The sequence below is a fragment of the Pelobates fuscus genome, chromosome 9 (assembly GCF_036172605.1).
Source record: "Pelobates fuscus isolate aPelFus1 chromosome 9, aPelFus1.pri, whole genome shotgun sequence".
In the NCBI taxonomy this organism is placed as follows: domain Eukaryota; kingdom Metazoa; phylum Chordata; class Amphibia; order Anura; family Pelobatidae; genus Pelobates; species Pelobates fuscus.
Genome location: NC_086325.1, coordinates 61,734,828 through 61,759,958, shown reverse-complemented (window position 1 = coordinate 61,759,958; position 25,131 = coordinate 61,734,828). Strand labels below are relative to the sequence as shown.

Here is a 25,131-nt window from a genome sequence, read left to right as displayed (position 1 = left end):
TGGTGGGGGGTGAGGCTGAGGGTGGTGATGGTGGGTGATGGGGGATAAGGCTGAGGGTGGTGGGGGGTGATGGTGACGGTGGTGGTGGGTGATGGTGACGGTGGTGGTGGGTGTAGCTGAGGGTGGTGGGGGTGAGGCTGAGGGTGGTGGGGGGTGATGGTGGTGGGTGGTAAAGCTGAGGGTGGTGATGGTGGGTGATGGTGGTGGGGGGTGAGGCTGAGGGGATGGGGGGGTAATGGTGAGGGTGGGGAGGGGTGATGGTGGTGGGGGTGAGGGTGAGGCTGAGGAGGGGTGATGGTGGTGGGGGTGAGGCTGAGGGTGGTGGGGGTGAAGCTTAGGGTGGTGGGGGGGTGATGGTGGTGGGGGGTGAGGCTGAGGGTGGTGGGGGTGATGGTGGTGGGGGGTGAAGCTGAGGGTGGTGGGGGTGATGGTGGGGGTGAGGCTGAGGGTGGTGGGGGTGATGGTGGTGGGGGTGAATCTGAGGGTGGTGGGGGTGATGATGGTGGTGGGGAGTGAAGCTGAGGGTGGTGGGGGTGATGGTGGTGGGGGTGAAGCTGAGGGGGGTGGGGGGTGATGGTGGTGGTGGTGGGGGTGAGGCTGAGGGTGGTGGGGGTGGTGGGGGGTGAAGCTGAGGGTGGTGGGGGTGATGGTGGTGGTGGGGGGTGAGGTTGAGGGTGCTGGGGGGTGATGGTGGTGGTGGGGGGTGAGGCTGAGGGTGGTGGGGGTGATGGTGGTGGGGGTGAAGCTGAGGGTGGTGGGGGTGATAGTGGTGGTGGGGGGTGAGGCTGAGGGTGGTGGGGGTGATGGTGGTGGTGGGGGGTGAGGCTGAGGGTGGTGGGGGTGATGGTGGTGGGGGGTGAAGCTGAGGGTGGTGGGGGTGATGGTGGTGGGGGGTGAGGCTGAGGGTGGTGGGGGTGATGGTGGTGGGGGGGTGATGGTGGTGGTAGGGGTGAGGCTGAGGGTGGTGGGGTGAGGCTGAGGGTGGTGGGGGTGAAGCTGAGGGTGGTGGGGGGTGATGGTGGTGGTGGGGAGTGAGGCTGAGAGTGGTGGGGGTGATGGTGGTGGTGGGGGTGATGGTGGTGGTGGGGGGTGAGGCTGAGGGTGGTGGGGGTGATGGTGGTGGGGGGGTGATGGTGGTAGGGGTGAGGCTGAGGGTGGTGGGGTGAGGCTGAGGGTGGTGGGGGGTGATGGTGGTGGTGGGGAGTGAGGCTGAGAGTGGTGGGGGGTGATGGTGGTGGTGGGGGGTGAGGCTGAGGGTGGTGGGTGGTGAAGCTGGGGGTGAGCCTGAGTGTGGTGAGGGGTGATGGGGAGGGAGAGCCTACCTTTCCCTGGTGGTCCAGTGGGCTCCCTGGTGGTCCGGTGGCCACTGCTCCTGGTCTGCAGCTCCGCAGAGCTGCAGACCGTGTAATCTCGCGAGTTTTCAGAGCGTTGCCGTGGTAACCCGCGGCAACGCTCTGATTGGCCAATTCTCGCGAGTCACATGGTCTGCAGCTCTGCACACTGCGGAGCTGCAGACCAGTGTCTGCGGTGGCTGGCCGGGCAGCTAGGAGGGGCCTCGCACCCGGCGGCATACCGGGCAAGCCGCCGGGCCCCCTCCTGGTGTCAGGTCCTCGGTCAGTGACCGAGGACCTGACACACTCTGCCAACAGGCGGTTTAGGCGGCCGCGAGGCCCCAGCCAGCGCGAGGCCTTAGGCGGCCGCCTAAACCGCCTAATTAGAGAGCCGCCTCTGGTATCCAGTATCCTATATACACTGCCACCTATAGGGCACTTGGCAGATCTCCAGTGCACTTGCATTTTGCAACACCATGTTCACTGACCCCTACCATTCAATAAGACATACAACAATTCACATAGCAAGCACTATATCAACATCTGGTATAAATACATATATTATTACACAGTAGCAGACGCATCTGTATATACGTAACTGGTAATATAGTTCACATACATTTTTCACAGCACGCTGCAGCACGCAACAGACTTTCCCCTAGCAAGGGGACATACAACATACAAGGTGGGGACAGACCACATTTTCACTTGTACATACGGCACTTAATGGGTTAAGATTGATACATATTTAACCAGTATGGCTACGATGTTTAATATTTACACATCACGGCACTTTACTTTTCACATATACTGTACGTATTTTTTTTTGTGGTCAATCTTTCTTTTATTGAGGCAAGTGTTAAGTGGGGTACAGAATAAAGAGAGGATGTACGGTTTTCATACAGTTTGGGATCACGTCAATACATTACAACATCTCCTATGAGGGTTTGCCTCGTTTTATATTTTTTAAGCATTCGATAAGATTACTAACAAGAGTAAAGTATTTATAATAAGGTAGAGGACCAGAAGCAAACCTCATGTGAGTTAAGACAGTTATAGGTCAGGAGAATCAAGGCTTGTGCGTTATAAATGTGGCATGGCAGTAGCTTATTACCGCATGCCTCGCTAATCATGCTTGTTCGGCTAGCAGGTACGACATTATGCGATTAGCTGATAATATGCTCTCTGAACTGCCACTAAGTAGGTGCTGTACATGCTAGGTAATGGGATACAAGGTGAAATTAAAACGATAAGGTTACATTTGAGATAGGGACATGCAAATAGATCACGTTAGTCTAGTTAGCAACAGCAGACTCTAACATATATTGTAGTATATCGTTCAGTAAGTAGGGAAACATAAGTGGTAGCAAGCTTCTTTGTAATATCCCCATCATTACTAGTGAGGTATGGCGTATTCGGGCTAAACAGTACGTGAACTGGAGAGAGTCCTAGCAGTGAAAGGTAAAGTTAAAGGATATTGTGTGTCCACAAACCAGTCCCCTTCAACCCATGCCGGTTCTTGGTATGCAGGTTTTCGGTGCCAGCCTGCAGGTGTGTGTGCGGTGCGTGTCCGTTGCTGGGCTTCTGTGCCTCGCCGCAGTACGGGAGACGGTGAGGGTGACTCCCCAGCCCCAGGCTGGTGTGCAGGCCTGCATCTTCTTGCCACAAACTTGGTTGCCGCTGGGGTCCGGGTTTACTCCACTTGTGGGAGGGACAGAGGAGTAGGTCTGGAGTGATGAATGCTTGATTGTGTAGGTATGTGTCGGTAGATACAGGTGGGGTGTCGCTGTTGATTCTATGTGGAATCGTTCATGAGTCAGACTGAGTAATAGGCGTGTTCGGTACCCCGGTTCCTCTAGCGGGCGCTGTGGGCGCGGGTTGAAACGCCAGGTTCCCTGTTGTGGCTTCTCTGCGTCCGAGGGCCGCTTGTCTTCGGCCTGAGGCCTTAGTAGGTGCTCGCGCCCTTTTGCCATTGGACCCATCATCAGGACCGTGGGCCCAGGGTTCCGCCGGATCCCAAGCTTCTCCCTGGGTGTATGGCAGGCTGTGGGGGGGGGAGCGCCCCCGGTGAGCGCCCAGCTCAGATGAAGAATGAGCGGGCCTCTTGACAGCGATATCCACAGGTGTGGTGATTGGTGAGCGTCATATGCCAGGGGTATCTCTGGGTGTGTGGACCTTTGCTTGGTATTACCCCGTGTGCAAGAGTAGGTGGTGGCTGCCGGTAGACCTGTGTTTGAGATTGCAGGTTCTGCGCACATGGTCTCCGCCATCTTGTGCGCGGGTCTCGGGCTACATGTTGGCGGTTTCACAGTGAGCTGTTTAGCATGGCTTGGCTTAGCTTGGACCGGGATTACCCCCCCGGTCCAGTGGGGGGGGGGACAGGACCAGGTCCGCAGGCTTTCCACGCATGTCGGGCTCCGTCTGGCAGGATAGTGTTGCGGCGGCCGTCCGCTTCACTCACCGCCAGCATAGGTTGGGCGGGTCCCATCCTCCGAGGGACTAAAACTTCGAGAGCAAGCCTCTCCTCAGCTCAGGCAGCCCGGTTTCACCGAGGGTCGCAGTAATTCGCCGGTAAATCTCCCCAGAAGTCTCGATTTGTAGGCTATTTGTGCCTCTGTTTGCAGGAGCTGAGCTGTCCTGCGACCGCTCAGCTCGGCGGCCCGGCCCCGCCCCCGATATACTGTACATATGTATTAAGATAAGCTTGGTCTATGCCATATTTCCTTATGCCATACAGTTTTATCCATTCAGGTTACAGTTACTACTAAAAAACCTATACGGATTGTCAGGTTCAATACCATACTACATACACCTGCTCACGTAGTTATTCATCTCTTACCTTCCCTGGAATAGTAATAGTATACTGGCAATTAGGGTTCTAGGGCCCAATAGGTATTACCTCCTTTTTTCTCTGCATTATGCTTCGGTTAGTGGTCCCGCGAGGCCAACACCCCGCCTTACACTCGGAGGCATAAACCCCTCGGGCCACTCGTGAGCTAGCCGCCTCGCCATGTAGCATAGAGAGGGCCTCACCTGTCACTCCCCTTCCTATTTTCTTGTTACTGTCACCGAGAGGCCAACATCCTGCCGCAACATTCGGTGGCCACACAAAATCCCCTCGCGCCAAGCATAGATAGAGCCTCTCAAGCCACTTGGCAACTAGCAGGTCACAAAAAAAAAACACCAAGCCTAATCGTTTCGCCTTACAGCTTAGCTTGCAAGCCAGTACAAGAACCCTGGGTACAAATAATAATTGCAATCTTTATTGTTATTTAAGTATTTCTCAAAAAGATGGTGAAGAATCACCTCTTCCTAGCGCCCCGGCTAGAATTGATACACCTTCAAGCAGAGGAGATGTTGGTAGTCCAGCAGCAATCAGATCCTGGACGATCCCACACATTACCACCAACCTAAGGAGGTGACAAATTCCCTACCCTGCTACAGCAAGGAAAGCAGAGTTATTCAAACTCCTCCATACATCAACGGACAACACGGAGGCAGGGGAAGGCCCAGCTACATCAACTCAGGTGACACCCAGGCTATGCTAGCCTCACTCATAAATTAATGAGCCAAAAAATGTATGACAGACTGGCAATCTCGAGTTGGTCACCACAGCCCTCACAAGGCTGGGCCTCACGCTACTGTACAACCAGCACCAACCGAAACTCGGTTACCTGGTACAATCAATTCTTATGACACACAAGACGTTAACCCTGCACGTATGATGTCAGCACATTGGGGAAGCAAGGCATATATATGTATGATGATGTATCTGTGATGGTCAGATCGAGGGATTCCAGGTAAATCGGGTACTGACCATCCCTTGGTTGGGTTGGCATTTGGAATATGTAGAGATGTTTATTTGTGCAGGTACCCATACAGAAGGGATTTTGTCCCAAAGAAATGGACGAGCACTCTCAGGCTCCAGGTACCAGCACCTCTGAACTACCAGAGACCATTGATATGAATAGTTGCATTGCATATAGACTGTTGCATATATGTTCAAATGGTTCAGGGCACATGACAAACCATGTGTCCCAATACAACTTACAAATAACGTACTCACCATCTGTACACACCAATGCATTTTCAACACTACTGACTCATCACCCTTCCAGACTTGTAGTAGATTTACTAAAGCTCTGGAGCTTCAAAGGGCTCCCATACAGGTATCATAAACACACCTTCAAGGAATATAGCATGCCCTCACTTACAGTCAGCACAACAAAACCATTGGCTGAAAACACAATCATAGCCAAGATTTGCAGAGGGGTCTTCCAATCTCCACCATTTACAGCATGGCACCAAACACAAACACATTGGTATTATCACAAGGAATCTTCCCTTAAACAAAGACTAACCATAGACTTATTGGCACCACACACCTCCGCTACCCCAAGTCTCAACTCCCTCATACCCTCCGAGGAGTTTTCTTACTACACAACACCATTGATCTACCTTTACAGCTATCACTCAAGCATGGGTTGAAGCTTGGTTAAGTAAGACCAATATCATCAACACAGTAAACGGCTACCATCTACCCTACACACTGGCACTTACATGGCATAAATTGGGCAATCCTTTCCCCGCTCAACTTTCGAGCTACAGATTAGCCTACTATCGATATTCGCAGATACTCTGTGCTGGTTATGATAACATATCCAGAGGTCTTACAGTCATACACTATCTAGAAGACTTCTTGTTGATCAAAGATAACATATTTTTCACTAGAAGCCTCACGGCAGCTTAGTCTGGTTGACCACTTGGGCGTCCCAGTACCTCATAAGAAACAGAAGGCCCAGACACTATCATCACATTACTGGGCATATGACTTGAGTCGGCATCCATGCACGCAAGTTACCACAAGACAAATAGGGAACATTCTCAAGTACATCAATCACTACCTCCTGCTTAGTACTTACAACTGCAAGGAACTACAATCCCTACCAGGTTCCTTAATTTTGCCATGCTAATCATACCACAAGACCACGCTTTCACATCCAGAGTACTTTCCCCTTTTTTCCACACTTCCAATATGACGATCAGCGGATGTCCCTAGACACCTCAGCAACAGCAGACCTGCACATGGGGGGGAATTTCTTAACCACTTGGCATGGTAAAAGCATGTTCCTTCCAGGATTGTCTGACACTTCTCCAACCAGATGGTCAGACGCGGCGTCTACCACGGGTTTGGCAGCGATCTACCGGGAACGATTACTTTGGAGCTGTTGGCCATGGCATCCAGGTTTGGAAATGTTTCCACCACCTCAGCCCCTTTGGGAGATCTACCCCATTGTAGCAGCTGCTGTGGCATGGGGTAAATCATGGTCAGGGTCATCAATCCGTTGTTACTCAGACAACTAGGCACATGTCATATCATCAACAAACGCCACTACTCATCCATAAGGTCATGATATTTCTGGGGAACTCACTTGGTTGGCCACTTATCACATTTCACTTTCATGTACCAGACGGGGGTATACATCCCTGCTGACAATTGTCTCATTTATTTTCCAGGCATGTTCATCATACGCTTCCTACAGCCGCCCATACAGTCACGGCCACGCTTTCGTTCCAGAGACAAAATCATGGATTAGACATACTCATGCAGCATAGCATGCACTATCCCACCTAGGACTTTCGTCCCATACTTGTAGAACACATAACACAGCTTTTCACCTGGCTTAAATAATCTCATTGGAACACGACATAGCTCAACCTGTGTCATAACACTTCTCCTAGGTTTTGCTTCTTTTTGCCACCTTAAACTTAAACTATCTCACACACCATTAATTATATATTTTACAGGCATTCAACAACACAGGATAACCTATGGCCAAAACTACCATAACTTCATGCTATCATACCAGACAAGAATATACTCAGAGGTTTTCAGGAATCCATTCCCCCATGTTCCTCTGAGAGATTACCAATCGCCATCCAACTTTTCATCCTTATCGGACCTATTAGATCTACAACCATTACAATTATACTACCAAGTCGGCCATTACCAGCCATGCACATTGCCTTTTATGCCTTTCTCAGGCCAGAGAATCCACTACCATCACCACCACTCAGACAGATCATTGTCTTCAACGATCCCACGTACATAAACACATATATCATTACCTATTGGCTCTACCACATTCCGAAACGAGTCAACACGGACCAACAGTAGAGATAACATACTATCCTACCCACAACAAATGGTGTCCACTTTCGGTCCTAGATTCCTACCTTCAAAATTATTCCAGGAATTAAATACTGTAATGCATTTAAGGAAATGTCTGGTTAATTTGTATATATTTGTTGACTGTATTAAATCTTTGATTATTAATTTTTGCCCTCTTTATTTACAGGCCTACCGTATCGTCGGTCTCGGCACACCACAACCGACTTGCTCCCTTTATACTATCCTACGCTTATGCTGGATCCTTACTCCATATACAGCTATTTGCCCCTTACACAAATATTAAGGCCGTTTGGCCTGCATTTGTGGGAGGGGCTTAAATTAATTCACTCCCCTTTATAAGGGACACCCCTTACCTGACTCATATCGCTTGAGGTCAGCATCAGAATGGCCCTCCCACCCACTCCTCATTTCAACACTTTCTCTTTTCTTTCCATTTGCTTTACTTTCTTACTCCTTGGTGGGCCCTCTTTATTTACAGGCCTACCGTATCGTCGGTCTCGGCACACCACAACCGACTTGCTCCCTTTATACTATCCTACGCTTATGCTGGATCCTTACTCCATATACAGCTATTTGCCCCTTACACAAATATATATATATATAATACAATTTTTAATCCATTTTACAGTTTTTGTCCTCATTAAAATGCTGTATTTTTTGCATGCTCGTTTTTTTGTTTGTTATAGTTATAGTTTTTGCATAAAATAAGTAAATGTTTTGCGGAATGCTGCACCATAACCCTGCCTACTAAGTCAAACCTCTCATGCCGAAAGACTTTCTTGTCAAAGGTATGCACACTGTCTTAATCCTATCTGCACTGAATGAGCAGCTTTTAATTCGCAGTCTGGCTGCAGACAGTCAGGGAAACTGCAAACAGTATGTGATATCCTTACTATATGCCTCCCTGGGTATCCTTTCCTGCTAATATTGCAGGTTGTTTTGTAGTAAAAATCATCCACTACTGTCAGTGGCTGAGCAGTGTGTATCTATTTGATAAGGAAGTATTTTTCTCGAGTGAGGGGGTGTGGCTAAAAGAGGCAGGCTTATGGTGCAGCATTCTGCAAAACATTTATTTCATGCATAAACTATAAAGATTTGAGAATGTAAAACATACAGTATATTAACGAGGCTAAAACATTAAAGTAGTATTGGTGCCCAGAAGTGGTCTGATGGAAACTGCAATGATTACAGTGCAGGACTAAGACAATCTCTAGGGGCTATCAATCAGATAGTTACTAGAGGCATCTGCTGGTGGTTGTCAAGATTGGGTAACCCCCCCCCCCCCCCCCCCCCACACACACACACACAGTATAAGGAAACAGTAACCAGAATGAATGAATAAAAAGTAGAAGGTACGGATATCAGACCTTAGAATGGCCGGGTTAACGTGTGCCCTAGATAGGCAAAAAGTACAGAGTCAAAATAGGAAGCCAAGGTCAAGGACACCAGACATACTTAAATACGAAATAGCAAGCCGAAGTCAGGAAACCAGAAAAATCAAAAGTCAAATACAGAGCCGGGTCCCCGATGTATACTTGATTTATGACTCCATAATGCTATCCCATTTGATTAAATGTAATGTTCCAGAAAATTGTTTATGGTTAAGTTATGAGAGACGAGTTTTATCCGACAAGAACCCTTTTTTCTTGCTTAGGGCAGATAACTTGGCTATAAAATGACTTAATGTGGAAAATAAAGTCTTAGGTGAAATTTATCATGGTACCCATCTTGCATTAATGAAATAAAGGAACTTTTGCACGATATTTAAATTTTTCGAGTATCACCTGTATATATTGGAGACTTATTTGACGGATTGATTTTTAGACCATTCACTACAATTTCCAACAAAGAATACCTTACTTACTTTAAATAAAAAACTTTTTTTTTTTTTTTAAATAGGGATCTTTAGAGAGGTAATAAGCTGGATAAGCTATCACCTAGATAATGGTTCCAATTTGTCTAAGATTAGAGAATTACTGTGTACGAGCAATAAGGGTACAAAGCTTTGTGGGATTATGAAATGGGAAAGGGAGCTGAGCACAGAATTTGTATCCAGTGAATGGGTTTCACTGTTTGAGAATTATCTCAAAATTTTACACAGATGGTATCTGATACCAGACAGGTTAAAGGAACACTATAGTCACCTAAATTACTTTAGCTAAATAAAGCAGTTTTAGTGTATAGATCATTCCCCTGCAATTTCACTGCTCAATTCACTGTCATTTAGGAGTTAAATCACTTTGTTTCTGTTTATGCAGCCCTAGCCACACCTCCCCTGGCTGATTGACAGAGCCTGTGTGAAAAGAAAACTGGTTTCACTTTCAAACAGATGTAATTTACCTCAATCTCTAAATTGAACTTTAATCACATACAGGAGGCTCTTGCATGGTCTAGCAAGCTATTAACATAGCAGGGGATAGGAAAATCTTAATTAAACAGAACTGCAATAAAGAAAGCCTAAATAGGGCTCTCTTTACAGGAAGTGTTTATGGAAGGCTGTGCAAGTCACATGCAGGGAGGTGTGACTAGGGTTCATAAACAAATGGATTTAACTCCTAAATGGCAGAGGATTGAGCAGTGAGGCTGCAGGGGCATGTTCTATACACCAAAACTAATTCATTAAGCTAAAGATGTTCAGGTGACTATAGTGTCCCTTTAAGTAAGTTTCAACCCAACATTAGTGATCTTTGTTGGAGATGTGAGAGGGAAACTGGAACTATATAGCATATATGGTGGGAATATACTTGCCTTTTACCTTTTTTGAAGGTCAAGTTAGAAAATTAACTTACAAGTTTAACACAGTCCCATATTGAACTGACCCCCCAACTCGTCTTGTTTCACTTGGATTTCCCCAAATTGAAAGAAGAAATAAAAATGATAATATTGCATATATTAATGGCTACTAAAGTCCTTTTGGCGAGAAAATGGAGATCTGAGGAGATCCCTTACTGGACTGAAATAGCCTCACCGATTAACTATCAAAGATTCATGGAGAAAGCTGTATATGTTTTTTTTTTTATTATATATATATTTTTTTTTTTATAATTCTTTATTTTTTGTGTGCATGAGATTAACAGACATTTTCCGATGCCACAACAGCACTGGCAAGAAAGATTGATTAAACAAGACATATCAGTTATATGGCATTTGAGTATACTGCACAATTTTTAGTATAGTGTAGAGTAGAGTACAGGTTAAGCATTACATGTCTGGCAGAATTATTGTGGGATAATTACGTAGCTATGCAAAGTCATAGACATGGTAAGAATTAAGTTAATGTGGGGTGTTTGGTAGTGGAAGGCAGAATTGCATTATATATAGTATTGAGGCAGCTGCAGTAGTACCACCTTCCCGGTGCTTTATGCCCTTAAACTGACCACCCGAGAGGCCACGTAGATAGGTCAGACTGGTGCCTAACAATTCGCTGTCTATGCTTGCAGCTGGCAAGTGAATTAGCGATAAGTGATAAGATAAAAGATAACAACAGAAGCAGAGTATAATAGGGGAAGAACAAAATAGTAATGAGCTGTTGGCTAAGTGGTAAGGAGCTACCCCTTAGTAGTACCAGTCCCTGTTTAGCCGATTCCCTCCTGGGGCAAGCGAAAGTCCCGCAGTGCAGCATAGGTTGGCAGGTCTGAGAGGCCAATTGACATCTGAGGCAGCCTCCGAAGTGCTCGCCGAGACAGGCCTGCCGCTCCTCTCATCCTCCTCTCCCGGCCACTTGATCCCTTGGGAAGTATGAGCCATGTAGCGGGTGACATGTGCTCATCTCAGCCTTGTTTGCTTTCCTCCTGGTGGCTCCGGATTTGTGCTGCTTCGGAGATGGCGGGCTGCTTTTGCCGCCGCATGCCGATTAGGCCGTCTCCGCATCAGGTATGTTGGGCTCGTGGTGTTTGCTGGCGGGTGCCTTGGAGAGCAGTAAGATGGTTCAGGGGGTGCCTCGTAGAGCTCAGTGGTTGTCAGTCTGCTCTCCAGTCGCCTCCAGAAGGCATCGAAGATAGCTGCTAGGCGGTCAGTCACGGACCTCTCCCCCACAGGAGTCGGATTACTCGTGGCGTCCGCCATCTTAGAGGGTATTCCACTTTGCTCACATACCATTTCGATTCCGCCATGGCTCCTCCGCTGTGCTTGGGAGCGTTCAGGGTGGGGACCGGGATCACCCCCACCGGTCCAGAGGGGGGGGTAGCAGGGCGCCGGGAACATGCTTTGCACTTCGCCTGCACCGGTCCGGGAGATCGGCCGCCTCTCCCTTCCTCAGTGCCGGCTAGGCCTCACTGAAACTCGACTTCTGGGGTGCCCTGAAAGCCTGCTGGAAGAGTTCCCAGGTCAGTCCTTCGGTTAGCTTAGCTGAAAGTAGGTTGGTTGATGCCCGGTTATGGGTCTCTCATTCCGAAAAGTAGATTTGCTCAGCGTGTCCCCAGGAGCTAGCAAGGGACACAACCAGTCGCCATGATTGTCAGGCCCCGCCCCCCGAAAGCTGTATATGTTAGTCTTGAGAACTTGGTGTTATATAATGACATATGGAGACTCTGGCCTCAGTTTACAGACTTGCCTGAGACTCCTTACAGTACATTATAGCAGTGATTGTTGATTTTGTTGTCTGTGCTACCCTGTTATGACTGGACACATTCATGTTAGCTTATGTTGTGTGATATTTCTCCTCTTAAGGTTCCCTAAGGAACATTTACAGCCGCCATTTTGTTTTTCTGACTAAATGACATGACACATTATGCATGCTGTAGAGATTTAGATAATCACTAGTATTCTGTGTACTCAATGCCAGATTAAGGGCCAAGTGGGCCTGGTGCTGACAATTCTGATGGGCCTAATTGCTGAATCTTATCGACCAAAAACAGTCATACTTCCCAAGCGTCATGTATCTGATGGAGATGGTGCTGGAGGGAAACTCATAGGATACAGTTATGAGAAAACAGATACCCAATGCTAATCTTTCATCTTTAAGTGAATCCATATCTCCTAACAGCAGTGTCCAGTGAAGCAGGACATAAATGGGCAGGGTAAAAGGATGGGCCACTGAGGCAAATCACGTAATTAGACCCGCCAAAAGGGGGGAACATGTCCAAAAAGGAGGTATGTCTGCCCAAAGAATTAGAAGGTCAGCCTGACATGAATGCACATCAGGCTGCCTGCCAATCATGCAGGATGGCTAACTAAGGGAATACTATGCAGAGAACACCCTGAGCTTGGTATAAATGTGTCTAATGATGTGCTGGCTCCACACTTTCTAAGGACTGTCCCCTAGCACCCACATGTCCACTCATCTCCATACCCACTTACTAACAGGCAGAAGCTCCTGGTATATAGTCAGGGAAAGAGAAAAAGTGTATGCAGTAAGTGTAGAAGATAGGGGACATGCCACAGCGTAGAGAGACCAAAGTCAGCATTACCTTAACTAATTTCATTTTCAACCAGTCCACACAAGTTTTGTTCCCCTACATCCCTCTTAAGTTTCCATACTTAAGCAAGAGTATGTAAAGAGTAGTGTGTAGAAAATAATTTCTAAAGTAGTGTATATTCATTAATATACGGCTTATTTGTATTCTTGTATGGCAAGCACTTAGTTTACATTTTTTTTCTTATTCGTAGTTTTCTCTTTGTTTTTTTTTGTTTTTTTCTTTATAATAGGATGCATTTTTGTATTCATTTTGTGGTCCTCTAATTCTTATTTAATTACATAAAGCATATATTTAGAGGTTTGCATATTTAACTACTTATAAAGACACTACAGTCACCAGAACAACTACAGCATATTGTATTTGTTCTAGTGAGTAAAATCAATCCCTTCAGGCTTTTTCCAGTAAACACTGTTTGTTCAGAGAAAATTCAGTATTTACATTACAGCCTAGGGATACCTCCAGTGGCATCCTCCATCCTCAGATGGCTACTAGAGGTGCTCCCTGGAGCAGTGACTTTTAGTGTTTCCACCCTCTGCATGGAGAACTTTCCTCATAGAGATTAATTGATTCATGCATCTCTATGAGGAGATGCTGATTGGCCAGGGCTGTGTTTGAATTATGCTGGCTCTGCCCCTTATCTGCCTCCTTGACAGTCTCAGCCAATCCTGTGGGAAAGTATTAAGATTGACTCAGACCATCACTTCTGATGTCAGCCAAGCAGTCAGATAAGGGGCAAAGCCAGTAGCAGCAGACTGGATTAAAGGAAAATTTTACAAAATTTAGGGGGGCAAGAGGGGCTAGATAGTGATATTAACACTATAAGGTCAGGATTACATGTTTGTGTTCCTGACCTTATAATGTTCCTTTAAGAACCACTGGAATTTTTCACCACCAAATTGCTCTAGACCTCAAGTCAGCAGGAGTTGTCTGTATCATGTAGCATCTCTACACAGTTGTTTGTCTAATATGCTTTAAATTGTTATTTTGGTTAAAAATTGATTAATCAGTATTAACCTTTATTTTATTTTTAATGCATAATTTTAAATGTATTATCTGGGTAATGTTTTAAACTTAGTAAAAAAAACATCCTATATATGCGAAAACTGATTGATTTGGATGTAATTTACTGCTTGTCCCTAACTACAGAAAAAAAATCAAATGTTTGCAGCGGCATTCATTTAAATAGAAATCATCACCTAATCTAAGTGGGTATGTTTGTTTTTGGAGATTGAAATTTTTTTTGCCATATCCTCTGGGACTCCACACTACAGTAACAACGCCAAATACTGCCAATGAAGCCAGCTAATCATCTGTGGCCTACCGAAAGTCAATGAGCACTTCATTAGAACACTAAGATTCATTTCCCAAAGTAGCTTTTGTAAAGATTGCCGGAAATCAGTTGGGATGTCTTAAATCAGCTGATAATCTATGGCCCACTGTCCTTAACATGCTCCTTTTAAAGTAGGCTTAGATGCCTTTCACAAGGTGCAATTAATCAGCTTACAATCTGTTTACTTAGAAATTCTATTTACAACGACAAAGTACAACCACAATATTTGCATGGTCTGTGCTATTACAAGCAGAGTATTTGGAGCCTAGTACATCTCATTTCAAGATAAACACGTAAGTAATTAACTATTTTCAACCCTTTACAGACTGCAATTTCCATTATCTTTTCATAGCCATTTGCAGAGTTCCTCTAATGCAAATATTTTGTGTTTGAGAACCCTTGGTCTACTCCAGTGGTAGGGCCCTTGTGCAAGACATTTTTTTGACCCTCCACAGCGCAAGGATGGCCAAAGGGTAGATCACTATCTGTCATACAACTCCCACAAAGCTATGCCAGCTTGGGATCTACTACTTGCCCACCCTTGCAGGGTAGTATTTTTGAGCAGTATTTGTAATAATGTTTTTTGCAAGGAGGTGTATGTAGCTGCTGTGGTGTACCTCTATGTAATGTTTGCATTTGAATGCAGTGTTGCGTTTGTATTTCGTGTTGGTTTTTAAATGCAGTTGTACTGTCATGTGTAACATGTCAGGATTCCAGTTGACCCAGCACACAGAATTGTGTCACACTTAGGAATAAGGGTAACGTCTAACCTAACTTTATAATGGCCAGACTTAACGTACCTAAGAAAAGTCAATATACTAGCCGAGGTCAGGGACACAGAACGGAACACCGCGATAAGGGAAAGCCAATAGTCAAGGATACCAGAAGTCAGGGAAGTCAAAACAAAGCCAAAGCCAATAACCAGAAACACACGATCAGGAACACACTCTCGGATAACCATCTAAGGGAAACCACGACAGGGCACTGAGAAAAAGTAAAATGCGTTTAAATAGGTCTCCTACAGATCCGATTAGCCATTGACCCCAAAACGTGCGTGCGCATCTTTTGCATGACGTCACATGCACTTTGACGTCGTCATTACCATGGGTGGACGTGGGGCCATAAAATTGCATTGTACCGCAGTGGCAGGCGTCCACCAACATGTTGCAGGAGTCAGATATATTGGCGCAGGGCTGCTGAGCGGCACTTGCGTTATTGTCAGGAAGGCAATTACTACTGCAGATACAACAAGGTGAGGATGAATATGTGACATAACATTGGTGTTTGAATGAAGGAGTGTCTGTATATCATTTTGGCATTTTAATACACTGGTGTGTTTGTAATGTTTGTGTTTTAATTGCACGGGTGTGTTTGCATGTATGTATGCACATATACATGTGCAGTACCACGTAAATACATACTTAGATACACACACACACACACACATTAATCCACAGGCTGACACAGTGGCATACACATGCACACGAATATACATACACTGATATACACACACCAACATACACACACACACTGACACATAACACTCACACACAATCAGATACTTACACACATAATTTTTATATTGTTTGCCACCCATCTGTTAACATACTTTTTATATGCAGGAGGGTGGCTTTCATAGGGTCCTGTTTCTGACTGAGTCTGATAGGAGTGTGGGTCTGGAGCTGGCAATGTACATGCTTCTCCTACTTCTGCCTGCTCTCTGCCTCCTACGCGGATCCATCCCTGTATCTAGGAGCAAGTGATCGACACTCCCTTCCTCAAAGAAGTTAAAGGGCCACTGCACCCTACAGGACCCCTTTTCAGCGATGCCATTGGGTAGTCCATACACTTAGGGTCACTCAATGGGCAGTTCCGGATGCAGCCGTACTGGTGGTAGTACCGGCTCTGGTCTTCTCCATAATGAACTATTACCATTTTAATTTGTACTTGCCAACACTGCTGAATTTGGAAAACAGTCTCTTTTTTGGACCCATGCCCAGCACTATAGTGTTAGGAATGCAAACCTGTCACTTGGACTGTCATTGGCTCCCCTTCGAAGGGATGGACTCATCCAGAAAGGGGGCAGGTCTGCCTAAATTACTTGGAGGTCAACCAAGCATGAATGCATGTCAGACACACAGTACAAGCACATCTAATGATGTGTTCATGATATGCTTGTTTGGGTCAGTTCCCAGGTGTCGACAAAAGCAGGACATCAAGGTAGAACAGAACACAAAAATTGGCACTGTCCTGCCAAAATCAGGAAGATTGGGAGGCCTGACAAATATGCCCTAAGCCTATTACACATTGAAGTGGCCTATTACTCCATGCTCACTGCACACAGACTTCTGTGCCCCTTACCCACAGGGTACATTCCCAGTATCTCATTACTCATAAAATGTATTCACTGTACCACATGGCCACAGGAGTGACTGTGACCCTTTGTGCCAAATTCATTGGCTTGTGGAAATGGTTTTATATATCCAGTTACAGATGGGGGTCAGGTGCATGAGACCAGAAACGCAAATTCTAATTTTGTATTTATCCCCAGAGTAATTTTCAGCTCCATACCTATGGAGCACCTCATCGAACACTGTCCATATACACAGCACGTAGGGAAAGAGCAACAGCATTTTAATCACATGCTACAAAATAATGAAGCTTAATTGTTCGAACATTCTTAGCAAAAATAGCAAAGTAAAATAGAATTGGAAAAAAAATGAAACCATCTCAATCCCCTTAGTTGCTTAGTCACAGACTTTGAAACGCGCTCATATTTTCTATTCCTTAATTTCTCTCTACACGTTATAAAAGTGATTGGCTTAGTCGCAAAGAAATGTTGAATTCAACAATAAAACAGTTAGAAACCTATATTTTCAAAATAAAAATATAAATAATGACTGTATTAAAGTGTACTAGGCATAGAGGCATTCAGCCACCATGGTTAATTGTATCACGTAGCGCCTCTCTTTGCTCCTGCAGGGGGTTTAATAATATAATTATTAAAAATAATTATGAGTTTGCAAAAAAAAATGTTATCGGCTTGATGTTTCTTTATGGTTCGGAAGAAGTCAAGTAAACAATGTAAAAGGTTGCTGCGCTATGAATGGAAAGGAACCTCTTATTTTAATAAGCGCGTACATACGTCTGGAATGAGATGTATGTCGCTGAAAATATTTCACACTTTAGATTGATGAGTGGTTTGAATACCAAATGTAAACAAAGGCTTGGTATTTAGCAGCTCTGTTCAAGCATTGAGAATGAAAGATAAGCTGTTGATCCTGTCTTTCCTTACTTGCCAACGAGGCTTGTTTAAGTGATAAATGCATTAATTGTTTTCGTGGATTTTTTTTTTTCTTCTTTGCGGTAACATGTCTGTTGAAATGACATACCCATGTGTGACATGTCTATTGCTTCACAGCTTGTTTGTCTTTCAAGAGTAACAATATATATGTCCTTCTAATAGAACGATAAAGTTTGTATCAGTGAGCTGGGTAGTAAAAAGCTGTACTGTATTATTAGCTAGATCTGCACTGGTCGACAATTGAGAGAGTTGGAGAATTGCAATGTTTACATTTTCGATTTTGCAGTCTATTTCCATGGCAACATATTGCAATTATTATTATAATTGTCTATTTTGCACCTCCAGGTTCTGCTGAAGTGCAAGAGCAACATATATCCGAATGAGAAAAATGTGCAACATAAATTGTGAAGAGGATCATTCATTAAAACAGAGACACTGATCTGAGATGTGCTTGGAATCTCATAGTCCGAGGCCTGGTTTCCAAATAAATGAGATTGGTCTGATAGAATAAGCTTGTGATCCAGAAAGAATCAGGTTTTTTTTTTCAAATCTTTTCAAAGGCTGGGAGAAAAAAAAACTATATAAAAAATAGTTGTTTTTTTTTTATTCCCATCTGTCTATCAATTCTTCGGCATAGACTCCAATGCCGAAGAATTCATTGATAAAGGACAGCAGAAGACCCCAATCGCAATAAGTACTTATGCTCTATACCCATAGCAACCTCAGTGCTGTGGTTGCTATGGTAACTCTCTAGCCAGCGTTGCGAGTGCTGGCTAGGTTGTATAGGAACAGAGTGACTGATGGCACTCCATTCAGATGCCGGCATGCTGTCAGCATCGAGGAGGAGATTTGTCCTTTGGGGGAATTGCCCCCAAGCAGGGCAAATCACTGAAGACTGTGGTAAAAGCAGAGAATAGACTGAAGGTGAGTGTTACAGAAGACAGATGGGTAACACCCACCTCTGTACGGATATTGCAGCGGGGGAGCTGAGGGTCAGGTAAGTTATCACAATAGTCCCTTTAAGGTTATGTACTACACTGTATTAACCCACTCTGTAAAAATGCTTACAAGTCATAGTGGAAAGAGCATTATCTCCATCCCCTCAATGCCATCCACAGTACATGGTGGCATAAAGCCGCATGGCCCAGGATTGGGGGAGACATAACACCTATAGTTAGTGTCAATCATTCAGCCTGCCAGATGAGTTAAATAAAATGATGTTGGTCCAGATGAGGAAATCCGATTTTTACTTATGTTGACCAATGACTACTCAACTGTGGTCTACCGTCTTCATTACCCTTTACAACCTGTTTCATGATGGAATTTCATGAGATATCTGTATTCCTCTGCAGTTTCCTTCACCAGATGTTATTTTTCTGGCTTGTTTTTTTTTTCATTAACCTGTTTAGTAAATGAGATACACTAGGGAAATCATATTCCGTTTGAAATTCCCATGAGCACATAAGTTTGACACAGTCCAGGGTACCAGCCTTGGTAAATACAACTTGACAATGTAATTCCCTCTTATATCAGGTACGTATGTCCTGGTTCTGCCCAGGGTTAGGGCCATTAGCCTGCGTAGAGGTTATCCTTACTCCTGAAATAGTTCCATTGATGGCATCACTATCGGTACAGTATGGGATTCTGGAACATGATCCGCAGAAAATGTATAGGTTCCGTTAGCTGTGTTTTATTCTCCTGGTTGTGTGAATGTATTGATTTCTGTTTACTTTATGCAGAGAGGAAGATCGGGAAACGGCAGACTTTCTCCAGAGGCTCTTATGACTCAGTTATTGCAAATAATATATATACTATTAAATATGGTTTGGTATTGATTTTATTCCCTGTCCTTTTTCATATTTGCCCAATTTTCCTGTATTTATTCTCACACTCTAGAGCTGGATTTTTATTTTATTTATTTATTTTACATTTCTTATATGACACTTTTACCCAGTTCTATTTACGTAGATTTTTTGGTTACATAGTGATTACTAGATTAGAGAGAACACAAAGGGAGCTCTCCAGTTGTAGTTTTATAAAAGCTGAGGTTTCCCCTCTGATTACCCCTAATATAGATTGATCTCTATGTATGCTGTGGGCTTGGTGGACTGAGAGAATCTGACTAAGATGATAATGATGACAAGTGCTTAGTTGAGGCCAAAGAAGGGATTGAACTATGTATAGTCTAGGAAAGAATTATCCTGTAAGAATTTTTAACTATGCAGATGTCCTATATCCAGTCCATTTCTTCCTCTTTGAGATATTGGCAAATTTCAGAAGACCTGTGTTGCCTTTAAATGCAATAATAAGTGGTACTCCACGGATTACTTAACTAGATTCACTTGAGAAAGCAATTTTAGGTTCACTTAATAGAATGCCTGATATCATATATTACCTACTGATATGATATATAGGATCAGGGAGGGCACAAATAGAGTGAGAATTTAGTCCAACATGATAATCTGCTCCATATGAATAACTTTATATATAAATATACAGAGCTTGTGAATTATTTCAGCTTTCGTAAAACTGCTCTAAATAGTGCGCAATCCGTTTAATTTCTGTTGATATGGTAAACGTAATGTGTTGGAGGAGTTACCAGGAGAGAGAGTTTCAGAACTGTTGTGGCATTTAACACAATCCTAAATCTACACTGGAAACATGCTTTTATATTACAGTGATATTCGGCACCTTTGCTGCTATGAAGTTATTTTGTCAGAGTAACAGTGTAATTTCATTTGAAATGTCAAGTATTACTCAGATTTCTTTTCATATAAAGTTACTGCATCACTCAAATGTAATTTTGTTGTGAGGTCTGTTCCATGTCATTTTCACTATTTATATTAACTCCTTCTACTTTTCCACATATATAACTTTTTCTACATATAGCGACAATGGTTACTCAAAATGGTTACTTAAAATATTACACCTAATTCACAGCACAAAGGACATAACGCGTAAACACAATAATGTGTATTGCTGGCAAATCTATCTGCCACACTGCAAGGCAGTGATCTACTATGATGTCTGAGGCCGCATACAAGATCAATGTATGGGTAAACCTCCTTCGAGCATTCTATAGGGATGATAGACATGTAAATATAAAGCACATAGCTAAATGAAAATGTGAGAGGCATATCGTTAAATGTATTCTATTACATAAAAAAACTATATATGATATATAGGAACACTATAGTGTTAGGAATAAATAGCTGTATTCGTAACACTATAGTATCCTTCTGCCCCACCGTGGCAGTGAAAGGGTTAAAAAAAAATAAAAAAATAAAAAAATTATCCACTTAACTTATTCCAGTGTCAAGGTCCCTTGAAGCTGGCTCTATCTCCAGACTTCATCGCTGCACACGCATTAGCAGGCCCGCAGTGGCCATCAGGCAAACAAGGCAAATGCCTAGTGGCCCGCAATGGCCATGGCCAAGGTCGGCAAGGGAGATGAAAGGATCTCTCCTGCTGGCCCATGCAGAGCCGGCACTATTCAAGCGCTGGCCCTGCTGTGTGCCATGAACGGATGGTGGGGGTATCAAAGATCTCCCTCATCGGTTCACTGGCATTTCACTGTGCAGAGGAAGAAGAGGTGAAAGAGCCTGGGGGCTCTATCCAGCAGGTCCTCCTGGTTCTTGCTCTCACAAAACTGGAACCTTGCCGTGGTTACTGTGGCAATGCTCCAAGGTCAAATCTTGCGAGAGGAGTGAACTCTAGTGGGAGTAGCTGCTAGCTAGAGTTCACTCGCCACTCGACCAACAGGCTTCACAGGCAATGTCCCCCCTCCCAGGTCAAATGTAAAACGGTAGGTGTAACATTTATTAGTATTTGGAAATAAAAATAATAATAATGGAAAAATAAGGCATATTTGCTCCCCCCACACTCACACAACACACACACTGCACCCCCCCCCACACACACTAGAACCCTAACATGCATCCGTACTGCACCCCTCACACACACTTCACCCTTCATAAACATACTGCACTCCTAACACACACACACTGCAACCCACACACATTGTACCCCTCACACACACCCCTTATCCCTAACGCACACACCCTTTATCCCTAACGCAAACATCCTGTACACACAGTACATCACCTATACATACATACATACACTACAGCCCCTATACACAATATGCCCCCCCCCACACACACACACAGTCTTACTCCCTTCATGCCCTAAGCACACATATTACACTACACAACAGAAACCTATTTACACAAACAAAACTATATCAGCTCACACACACACACACACACACACAATACCACAAGCAGCCTCCAAACACATGCACAATAAATTTTCCAGGCCCTTTTGTCTCTGATATTGCACTTATGGAGATAAGTAACAAGCAAATATGCTTGCACTGCGTAGAACATACACTGGGCCTTTTCACATTGGAGGGCTTTTCAGCAGTGCTCTGCACATGGGCTGCCTTGGAGGAACATTGGACCAACCTGCTCACTTTGAGGGGGTGATGACAAAACACCCCCCCCTCCCCCCCCCCCCCCCCCCTCCCCCCCCCCCCCCCCCCCCCCCCTCTCTGGCTATGTCCCCTTCACACTGCGCTGCTGTGATAAAAAATAAAATAAAATAAAAATAAAATAAAAATGCCTGGGCCAATTTTTTTCCCCCCAGTATGGCCCATGTGCATTAGTCCTTCCCCATAGGAAAACATTGTATAAAACTCTAAAAACAACAATAAGCTACCAACAGGGGCTGTGTGGAAGACAGCCACTATGAACAGTCAACACGGCAATGTAATCATTGTAGTTTCTCTAAAACTACAATATTTTACATTGCAGGGTTAAGGGGACATGAAGTAGTCTAGGTGCCTATAGTGCCCCTTTAAATGCATCATCTTCATATTGTAATCTCATTTGATCAGGGCCCTAACCAGTAGTTGTTCTTAAGTCAAACTTGTCTTGCTCAAATTATTATGTGTCGTGTCCACCCACTGTAGAGTGCTATATATTACTTTATAAATAATAATAATGTTTTGCTATTTAAAAAAAATAAATAAATCTTTGCTAGCTCAGTTATTTAAGAATGCTCATTAATACATATAAATCAGAGAATGTTTTTTGGATGATGATAGGAATATGGCATGCATGACTTTCAGGCTTTTTTATTATCTTTTTTTTTTTTTAAATGTGAATCACATCATCAATACAATTGCGTAAGTTATTCTCATTATTTTTTTCTCAAGTACATTTTTAATCCATCGCTGCAGTATTTGCATAAGCATAACTTGTGTCATTCACACTAATGTGAAATTAGCAAACATGAGCGTAGTTGACATCTTATACGTGCACATCGCTTTCACTTTCTGGGTGATGTCATTTTCACATGAGAGAAAAATGATGTCACGGGAATTTAGTACAAAACAGGAAATTGCAGACCTGACTTTTTTTGTTTTAGAACATTTTGCACATTTCAAATGAATTTGCTCTGTAATGTTTCACAGAACCACCCTTAAATTGACCCTTTGTTTAACTGATAACAAATTGTATAATCCAACTATTCAAATATCTATAGTACCAGTCTCCACAGAGAGAGCTATTCCATAGATATTTATTTCGGCGTCAGTAAGCCGTCACTTCTCTGCTCATTTAACTAATAATGAACTGTACACAGTAGCAACTAAAGATATTTCCTGTAAGATTAAAAACCCTCCACCAAATCCCTTCTCATATAAAATATTATTTTACATATATAGCAAAAACAGTTAAAAAAATAAATAAAATAAATCCCAGTATGTATCATGTTCCTCCATGCTTGCATTTTATAGAATCTGTTATGATCAGTGCGTAGAATTTATCACCATTTTATAGTCTGAAAGGATAGTCTAAAGAAATGCAACTACTATAAATCGTGCACAATATACTTGATCTAAATTAATATAAACACCGGAGAAAAACTTCAACAGCCCTAATGCAATATTTACTGAAAATGAGTGTTCGAGAAAATCTATAAATACATTTGTAAGTCAGGCACTGCGATATAGACCATTCAGATAGCCTCCCATCTGGTCTGTGAACTTCCCTCTTTAATTTTACCACTGGCCAGATTAACTTGGTAGCTGCCAAAGAGATAACGCATCTAACGCTTTTCTGGTCAGATCACATATAATTTACCTCTAAAAGACTAAGGAAAAAAGTCAAGAAAACAAAGCAAAAACAAAAAAAAAAAAGAGCTAAATCATATGTAAAGGTCCTTCAAGGCATAAAATGGTGACTATCATATTATAGACTGTAAGGGATAGCCGCAACCCAGACAGAGCTATTTCCAGCAATCTGTTTGTAACGTTGCGGAAAAAGTACGGTCATCTCGTCTTATAGATATGCAGAAGGCCTATCGCAAATTAGAATTGAATTCCAATTTGCTACACAAAGAACACTAAGAAATTAAACAGGTTATTTATGTGGAAAACTCATAGAGAATTAAAAATAGAATTGTGACGTTAATGTACCATATAGCGCAATTCTAATTAAACTTGGTATTTTTATTTTTAGTTACTGCGATTTCAGATCCAAATGTTAGCTTTATGAAAGTAAAAAAAAAACAAAAAAAAAGATACATCATTGATAATGCCCATTGCTGTTTGAGCGTCTGATTGATTCGCCTGTCTACAGGAATTGAAAGATAACATATCAACCTACCTTTGCTTGACAAGTGATGTCCTGTCAGTATTCCTAAATAATACGTCAAACTTGAACCTGTTATAGAGATCCACTCAAATTGCTTTAAAGATGAGAGTTTACTTGCGACTTGTCCCTTAGTACAACGTAAATTGTCGTGTTGCTAATAATATTGTTTAAAAAAAAAAAAAAAAAAGTTGATCAAATATGAAATGGATGTCAGGAGCAATTACAGGGGTCATCAGCTGAATGCAGTTCATACGAGAGTAATGTGAAAAGTGGCAAGTCACAAGCTGTATATTGCTTCTATTTTTAGAGAAACAAAATTCCTCTGACCGGTTCTTTTCTCTCCAAGTTGCTCTAAGTAAGTGCAGAAGACAGCTGTGTCTAGATCGTCTTACAGAACTAAGACTCCATCGGGTTAAGTTAACATACAGAAAAGATGTCTCTCGCTTTAATATGTAGACAGAAACGGTTTTATTTGGGACCTCACATTAACTAGACTTGTTGAGTTACATGTTTGCTTATTTCCTTTGACAGATTTGGCACGGGTGAATAAAACAAGATACTAATGTGTAACAGCAGAAAAACTAAATTCAAAAACATATTTTATTATTTTGGGGGGGGATTGTGTGTTTATCAGAGCAACGATTCTTGCTATTTATTGTTGTGGTGGTGGTTGTTTTTCTTTCCTTTTTTTTTTTGTCTTTTCTGATTTTGCGTTCCTCCTTTGTTCCTTTCTTTTTTTTTTTACTATCCTATTCCAAATTTTACAGTATTGATTTCTGGAGTAGGAGGGTAAGATGTGAGTATGGAATTTATCCCTGAGAATAGGATGGGCTGTGTGGTTTTTCTGCAGTTTCCATAAAAAGAAAATTAGAGAGAGGATTCACTGGATGAGCCAAC

General features: G+C 43.3%; 1 protein-coding gene across 3 annotated transcripts in view; it reads right to left on the bottom strand.

The window, feature by feature from the left end:
• Positions 1 to 24,563, bottom strand: part of FGF13 (fibroblast growth factor 13) — a 386,748-nt gene extending 362,185 nt beyond the window's left edge. Inside the window, exon 1 of one of the 3 annotated variants that reach the window (XM_063431997.1) lies at positions 24,247 to 24,563. The gene's annotated coding sequence lies outside the window, so the exon portion shown is untranslated. The remainder of the gene's footprint in view (positions 1 to 24,246) is intronic. The other 2 variants (XM_063431992.1, XM_063431999.1) reach the window with 2 other exon arrangements.
• Between the last annotated feature and the right edge of the window lie 568 nt (positions 24,564 to 25,131).